Here is an 8,677-nt window from a genome sequence, read left to right on the forward strand (position 1 = left end):
AGCTAGGATACTGGAGCGTTGGGCTGGTACCTGTTCTGTCAAAACAGAGTATGGGTCTAAATAGCTTCCCTTTCCCTTTAGTAACTATTAATAATTAATTCTAGATCCTCTTGTGTCATTAAGCAGCTTTAGGGCACCTTGTACAATGTAGCTTTGAATTCATTTAGTTAATGACCTCCAAAAGAACTCAAAGACTTTACTGTGTACAGCAAGGTCCAGTTCCAGGGCTTTTGGTGACCTGTAAATATCCTGTTCCTCAGTTCATGTTCAGATGTACAAATGGATTTTTTCAGTATTTTTTTAAACTTTATTAAATGAACAACAAACAGTATCTGAAGAGAAGCAAGGTAGATACAAATCAGGATGGTCTGTGTAACTTGGTTTCCCTGCTGTGATGCAAACATGTAAAATAAAGATTGACCAGAAAGAAGTTTAATGTATCTCATTTTCTGCTTCTGAACTGCTAGCAACCAAGCTGACCCGTTGATTCCAATATCTGCGTTTCCCCATGCCTAACTTCCATTTGCAGCCATTAACATATACATCGCGGATAGAGGGCCAAGTCACAAATCTTGTGTACCTGTAATCTATGGGAGAAGCTTTCCTGTCAGTGACCCACAGCAGACCTTGAGCTGAAAGACCTCCAGGTGCTACAGCTGTGCTCGTACGTGCCGAGCTCCTCTTAGTTTTGTAAGCTGAACTTCTGCAGTAGTTTATGGACTGAGTCTCAAAGGGTTGGAAGTGTTTCTCCTAGCCCTGTTTCTCACAGCCTTGTAGTCTTGGGCAGGCAGGAAGGCAGGCGCATCCAGGGCTTGTCGTTGCTAGCCAGCGTTGTGGTCTCCTCGTTCTACAGGGCTTGGTGTCAGCTTGCCATGCAAAGGAGAACAAGGAACTGGTGCTTTGAACCTTGGTGACCAGATACAAATTAAGGGTAGAAACCTGTATTTTAAGTAATATCCTTGGTGGATCTGGCCACATTATCTCAGGGGCAGGTCCTTGACCTGTTTGTTTTAGGCTGGACTGAGGGTGATTTGGGATTTCTGTAGTTGTTCTCTTCCTGAGATGTCGGGATCTAACGGTGCGTTTCAGTTCTGCAAACTGGTTGGGTTGGCAGGGATGAGAAGGGCAAAGTATTTCTGAAGTGCTCTTCCTGATAATCCCCCACCCCCAAAAGCATATGTCCTTCATCACAAAATGTAGGTCTTCAAGATGTATTCTTACAGTTTAGTCTATAGTTCTCATCCTACCACAGAGGGGTAATGCCAAAAATAGCCTGTGTTTTCTACCCTGCAAATCCCAAGCAGCCAGTTCTGCGTTGCCTCAAACCTTTGGGTGGGTGGTGTTTTACCAGGGAACTAAACTATAAAAAGTACATGGGTTTTGGACTTAGAAATACCCTGCTGTAGAATAAACCAAACTTCATGTGATGAAGGTGATGGCTGGTTGTTGCACTGGGGTAGCCTATATCTATTTCATGCAGGTAGTTCTCGGATGTTGGGTTTCTCCAAACTGAACATCCTCTGCTTTTTCTGTCTGTTGTAGATTTGGCCTTAAAACATCTCCCCTTAAAGTGACAGCAGCCAAGTGCATCCCTGCTGTAAGTGCACAGTGCTCCAGGGGAGCTAGCTGCACTGGGCCAAAAAATTGCTCAGCTGTAATGAAAGGTGAAATGTTAGGGGAGGGGTGTGTAAAGTGGGACTAAATTGTGGGAAGGCTCACTTGAGATTGAGACCAAGTATAGGTTATGTAGGAAATATCTTGATTTCTGACTATCTTCTCCAAGGAGAGACAAAAAGAAAAAAGCCCCTAATTGCAACAGGGCTCCTAGTATTTAAGGTCTATTGCGAGCGGAGATTGTCTGGTAGACTTACATAGGGGAGAGAATAAACAAAACCAGAGCCCTAAGAAAGCTTTCATCAATGTGCTGTGTTTGGATGCAAGTTTGTAAGTGTTTTCCTGTCCAGATGAGGTAAATTGTTTTACCTGCTTTAAGGATTTTCTTCTAGTGTCTGAAATTCTGAGCTGTCTGGATCATTTGCTGCTCCTTGTTGCAGTCCAAGCTGCCTCCTGTCAATGCTCTTGCTCTAGCAAGATTATCTTCGTGACTGCGAAGAGCTGCCTTCTCTTTAAATCTTGCTTTTACCTTCCTCTGCCTTCTGACTGACAGACTCTAATGAGCAGGAGCGTGTTGTAGTGCCCTGTATAGTGAATGGTCAATAAAAACAAATTGCTTGTACAGAAGAGGTAAAAACACAGCTTGTATTGGCACAGCTGATCCTGATACCGGGGTCCTCAGTTAGGAGACAAGGGCTTTCATGTGTCTTAATAACAAATGCGTATCATCCCTTTCTTCTCTCCCCTCTCATCCATGGAAAATAATGTAATTTGGGGTGATGCTGCTTTCTCATGACGCTCCTCTCCTGTGGAATATTTTTAGTGGGGTGGCTGAGATACAATGTGTGAGATGGCTCTTGTATTGCTGGTAAAAAAAAAAATACAGGCATGCAAGGTGAGGCTGTTACAGTGGTGGTAGGTGGCATAGGTGAGGATCAAAATGGAGGGGATAGCTTAAAACTCCTTTTACTGCTCCCTGTTGGGATGATTGTGCTGAGTTTAGTAAGAGACTTCCAGCATCCTCAGCGAGAGGAGCTGTTAACAGCATGGGTCTCCTGTGGCAAGGGTAAATATATTAATAAGGGGGTTTCTGTCCCTGAGGACACTGTTCTGAGGTGCTGATCTCCTTCTGTCCTGAGTTGGTTTTGTAGGGTGGCACGATATTCCACTGGCAGCCTATCGCCCTAAAAATGCGTATGCTCCCACCACTTACTGCAAGGTGCGGAAGAGCAGTTGTTAGTGCCTCGGCTCCTGCGTGGCTGGAAATGCCTCTTCCCCTGAGCTGCTCGGGGTGCTTTGTTCCGCAGGAGCGCTGTGAAGTCAGGAGCAATCCCACCCCTGCCACGGCTGTGAAGGTATTGATCTGCATCCCCTGGGAGAAGCCAAACTTGTTTGCTTTGGGATGGGTCTCATACCAGGAGGCGGTAGCCAAATTGGAGGGGCTACAAAGAACAGCTGGAGCGACTGAGATGAGAGAATTGGGCAATGACAGAAGATTACAAGAATTAAAGCTGTGAGCCTGACTAAGTGATGATTAGAGAGAGCCAAGAAGATGTAGCATGCTACAAAATGGCTGCATGGGGGGAATCCACAGAAATGGGTGGGGAATTAATTAGTGTGGCTCAAGGCCTGAGCTGTGGAGAGGTGAGATGAAATGAAAGCAGAGCAAAACAAGATGTTAGGAGAAACCTTTTGCCACTGAGATGGGCTTGGCTGCAAACAGTCTCCCTGGAGAAATGGAGGCAGTTCTGTGTTGTTTTAGATAATCAACACTAGACTGGACAAATCACTGCTAAATATACTGTAGGGAATGGCCCCTTACCGGTTGTGAGCTGGACTAAACGCCTGAGTCGGTCTTTTTCCATTTGCTTATCTTCGTGTGAAGTATATTGCGTGCATAATTTCTGGTTTGGGGGTTCATTTTTGTTTACTATTAAACCTTGTGGATGCCTGGAGTGAGCTCGACTGCTCTATAGGAGGAACATAAAAGTACTACATTAAAATGAAGCTGCTACATGTCTGTCCTAATCTGTATTCATGGTAAGTCAGGGTTTTAACTGTTGTTGCAAAAACTGAGCAGAAATATCTGCTGGGATTTACCAAGCACACAGTGCCTGTGTATTGCCATGAATCAGAGCAGCCTTGTGGGAGGCAACGGTTAAACCTCTTATGGCAACGAAATTTGAAAAATAGGTACAGGTGGGTTTTGTATGTTTGAATGTTTTTTGATTATTGTGGATTTTTATGTGGGGTGGGGTTTTTTTTAATAATTGCAGGGGTTTGGGTGGACAGATGTCACTGCTGACAGCGCAGTTTGCTTACGAAGCTTGCTCAAGAGGCTTGTGTCTCATCTTAAAACCAGACCAGGTCAGCAGCGACCAGCTCCTTGGGCTGCTCCGCGGCAGGGTGCTGCGTGCAGCACACCGACTCCACGCACCGAGAGGCTGACGATCTCGTATGACTCACGAGTAATCTTTGAAAGAGGCTGGCTTCTGTCTGGCTCGTGGCGTGAAAACCACCACCGCAACTGTTCCCCTGTGCCCGCTGTGAGTGCTCGCAGCTCAGACTGAATGAACAAAGACACCGAGCTACCTTCAGAGCGAAGATCTGGGCAGGAAAGCAGGCAGCTGGCAGCTGCATACCTTCCCTTTATTTTGAAGGTTCTTACGTATATATATTTTTAAAAGCAGCTTTGTTCTGCTCCAAACCCCAGTCTTGCTGGTTTAGGGACACTTCTCTCAAAGAGGGTTTGGTTGGGTTTTTTTAGAGTAAAAACATCTGCTGAAGCTGGGCAGCAGAATTGGTGACCGGTGATCGAGTAACCTCATACAGCGCATCGCTCACAGCCTCTCCAACCCCTCTTTCAGCCCTGACGGCGCTGATGGATGCTGCGGGGCGTCTTTGCTGCAAAAAGCTGCTGCTACCTCTGCGACTGTGATCTTATCTCACGCAGACACAACTGTGCAGCACTTGGTTGTCGCTATGACGAGCCTTTTATTTTCTGTTCCTGAACAAATGCGCTGCCTGCTTCTAGTATCGAGCCTTGTTTGAAGGCTCGAGGCGGCTGGGCTGAGCTCTGCAGTTCCTGTACTGCGGGATGAGCGTGGCAGGAGCAGAAAAAGAAGGTGGTTTCCCAGTTGCCGGCTGTGATTTGTGATGTGCCACGAAGGAAGATAGCAACACCTCCTCCTGCTTGGCTTTGTCTCAGCCAACTGCTGGCTCCACACGGCAGGCAACTGGGAGAACAGCTGATGAGTTCACCACAGCCACCCTTTCCAGGTTCCCACATTAACATAACAATTACAGCCCTAGAGGCTGTAAAGAGAATACAGTCTTTAAAAAAATACACTAGAATTTAACAGGGAAATTAATAGCGTAGCCAATTGTAACACTCGGCACATCGGCTGCAAGTCAGTCTTGAAAGACAGCTGTACGTGCAGCCTTGGCACAGTTGTGCTGATTTCCAGACCTTCCTCTGCATTGCATTTGGCCATCATTTCACCATCTGCAATTCTGTTTCCTGGGGAAAGAGCCTGCAGGGCACCATTCCTGCTGCCACTTACCCAAAAACCTGGTATGTTTGGTTTCTGTTGCGTTTTCTCTAAAGCCATGCTATGTATTGGCAGTGAAATGCTGTGCTAGCTGAAATTCATTTATAATGGTGATAGCCAGTAGGGCTGCTACAGATCAAGCCTCAGTGTGTTTTGGGTTATAAATCTTGATTTCTGAGGCTTTCTTACTTAGTTGTATGTAGCACAGTTATCAAAACAGTTGTTATAGTAACTGCCTGTGCTTGGTGTTCGCTGTGGCCCGCGGTGAAACCAGGGGCAAAGCAAGAGCAGCACCGCTTGCATCTCGTCAAGCTTAAAAGAGCTTCAGACATGCACTGGCGGATGAGCTCAGAGCTGTGCAGTTCCATTTAAAGCTGCCCACAGGCTTGAAATCATACACGTATGTAAAATTGTTGTAATCTGAGATTAGGGTGATGCCTGAGAAGCCGAGGCAGGGGTGAGGATGTCCCCAGGACTAGCTGATGCATTCCTGCGTTCCCCATTTGTGGCTGTTGCACCAGGATGTTGAACTCACTCTACTGGAATTCTTTTCAAAACCCCCCAAAAAGTAACTATTTTGGTGGCTCTCAGTGCCAGCAGTGACCACAGCTTGTCTGGTGGAGCAGCCAGCGCTGATGCCAATAATTTATTTGGCTCTTTTTCTGACTGAGTCAGATCACTTAAGCATTAATGTTAAAATAGCCACTATTTTTGTAGTTGATATAATTAATCTCGTGTGTGTGTATGTATGTTCCTTGCCTATCCTAAGCTTTGAGGCTTCGCCACCCCTCTGCTGACCGACTCCCTGCTTTGGCACAAGAAAGCTCTTAGCAAAACTTGGCTTTTTCATGAAAAAGCACAAAGTAGGGGCTCTGTGCGCTCTGCTCTGTGAGTTCACCGCCGGGCAAAGGCTGTTTGCCTTTGCTGCTGCCGTCTCCAGCACCCCATTCCTCGCTCGCATGGTCGGTTGTTTTTGGAGCATCTTCTTGATCTGCTTTTGCATGGGTGGATGGGGAGGGGGGATGTTCGCGAGCCGACAGGTCTGGGGGTAACACTGGCCACAAAGATGGCAGTAACAGATGCGTGGATGCGTGGGTTTAGCGATGCACGAGGAAAAAGGGGGTTGGTGAAGCCTGAAGCATGGGTAGACCCTGCCTGGGGCCTCATCCAGCCCCAGGAAGGGGAGGAGAGAGGCAGGGGATGGATCCACTGCCCGGCTCAGCTCAGCCCATCCTCTGCCTCTCTCCTCCCCTTCCCAGGGCAGCTCCTGCATTGATGCACATCCAAGAGTGCAAGCATGCGATACTAGATACTACCCCATCCCCAATTGCCAGCCCCATTCATAGCTCCAGCCCTGCCCCAGAGAGTGCTTTGGCTGTGTTATACCACTGATTTTTCAGGTCTGAGCACAGCAGCAGGGGGGGGAGGAAGGGAGGAAAGAAAAGACCTTTTGCGATGAAGCAAAGCGAGCAAGCGCCCTAGAGCGGAGGGGACCGAACCGCGCTGCTTGCACACAGTGCCGTTCCCATGAGGTGACTGTAATCCCGACAGTTAAATCAACAAGGACGCTTTGGGGAAAACCCCCGTGATGGCGTCTGAGGATGCTTTATTAAACGCACGCAGCGTGGCAAGCCCACGTGGAACAAAGGCTGCGTGGCTGAGCCTGGCAGACTTGCTGTGTCCTGGGGAAAAAGAGCTCAGTGGTTTTATTAAACACTTTTAAGTAAATACCCGAGGAAAGAAGAGCTTTCTGCAGATACAGACTTGGCTGCGCAGCCCGTGCAGCTCCCAGCGTTTGCAGTCAGAGCGTGGAGCGTCCTCAGATCCCATCCCAACCTCCGGTGCTGGCGTGGCAGGAGAGACAGCGGCTTCCCTATAAGCGAGACCCTGCTCTGACTGCGGCAGCAAGTATCGCCCAGGGAATGATCATTTCCATAGCAGCGTGTTGCAATATGGTGAACAGACGGCGGATGCACCACGAGCAGCACACGCAGTCGCTTAATGAAAAAGCCAGCCTGGGCTGGGGCTGGGCAGGCTGCAAGCTCGGGCTGCAGTCGCTGGCGGCGGGGAGATGTGAGTCCTGCCCGGGCTGCGGAAGTATTCCTCAGAAAAGAAACACGGGGGGATTTGCAAAGCAAAACTGCTCTCAAGGGCTGGCCCTGCATGGGATTTTCCTCTCTGAGCAACCAACCCGGCGCCTTCCCTGGCGCACTGACCGCATTCAGCTGCACGGGATTGTTTTGTGCCCCAGTCACTGTTCAGATTTCAATCCTGCCGGCCCCAGGAGTCTTTACAGGCTGGGGTTGTGTTTCTCTGGCTGTAGAAATGTCACTGCATCCCAGAAAATGCCACGAGTGTTGTTATTTAAGTAATAATAGGGTTAAAGCTAATAATTAGGAAGAGAAAGTGACTGGCTTGCACAGTTTCCGATTACTTTTCTCCTCTCGTCTGTGTGATCTGAGCTCTCTCTTCAGCGTTCCCCATGGTGGAGGCAGGGTAGAGTTTTAAATAGAATTAAATCCCTTTAACATCAGTTTTGCATCAGCAGAGCTTGTGCTAAAAGGCCTGGGCTGCACAGGGAAGCTTTGGGACCTGGCTGATCACCGCAGCCGGGCGTGGGACAGCTCGTGCTCTGCACACAGCAGGACACCCCTGCTGCAACGCGGTTATAGTGACCGCAGGCGAAAGAAAATACTGCAAAAATTGGTATTTTGCTGATGGGCAGCAAAGGAAGGGGCTGCACAAGGCATTTTGCAGCAGATTTGGGGACCAAACTGAAATCTGCTGAGGCCTATGCCTGAGTCGCAGGCGGGCCTTTGTCCCTAAAAGCCGTGCAAATATTGGTAGCGACTGGGAGGGATGCTGGAGGGAAGGCAGGAGCCTCGCAGCCATGCGCTGCAAATCCCCCATCGCTCATTGCCGTTACTCCTGGTCATCCCCCGGGGCGTGCCGCTGCTGGGTGCCCAAGCTGGGACATCGTGATGGTGTTTTTATACTCTTCTGCCTTAATGAGCTCATTTGTGGAAGGCTGGGTAATAGAGGACTATGCATCTTAGAAACATCTACCTGGGGAATGTATCCCCAGAGCAGTGAGTCTCGGGCAACCCTTTGCTGCTAAAAAAAAAAAAGAAGGTGCGGAGACCAGCGCTGCATCAGCTGTGCTCCCTTCGCAAATACCCCGTGTGTTTTGTGTTGGGCTCTCTGCAGCCTTGCAGGCAGGTTTTACTGTATCCAAGCGCAGGTTTTTTCCCTGCGTGGCTCCTACCACAGAAGCCCAGGCATGTTTGGGCAGCTCCGGCGGGGCCTTCATTGCAACACGGGCGGGAAGAACATTGTATTTATCGTGTGCATCGCTACAGCTAGCGCATGTGTGCACGCAAACACAGAGAGCTTTTGTAGAGGCGTAAAGCCCTGCATGGTTTTGAGGTGGAAAAGAGCTGGGTGCCGGTGCTTGTAGCACTTGTATGGTTTCCTGGCCGTGCTGCAAACCTGCTGTAGGTTGAATCCGTGGG

Source organism: Mycteria americana, chromosome 17 (genome assembly GCF_035582795.1).
Source record: "Mycteria americana isolate JAX WOST 10 ecotype Jacksonville Zoo and Gardens chromosome 17, USCA_MyAme_1.0, whole genome shotgun sequence".
Lineage (NCBI taxonomy): Eukaryota > Metazoa > Chordata > Aves > Ciconiiformes > Ciconiidae > Mycteria > Mycteria americana.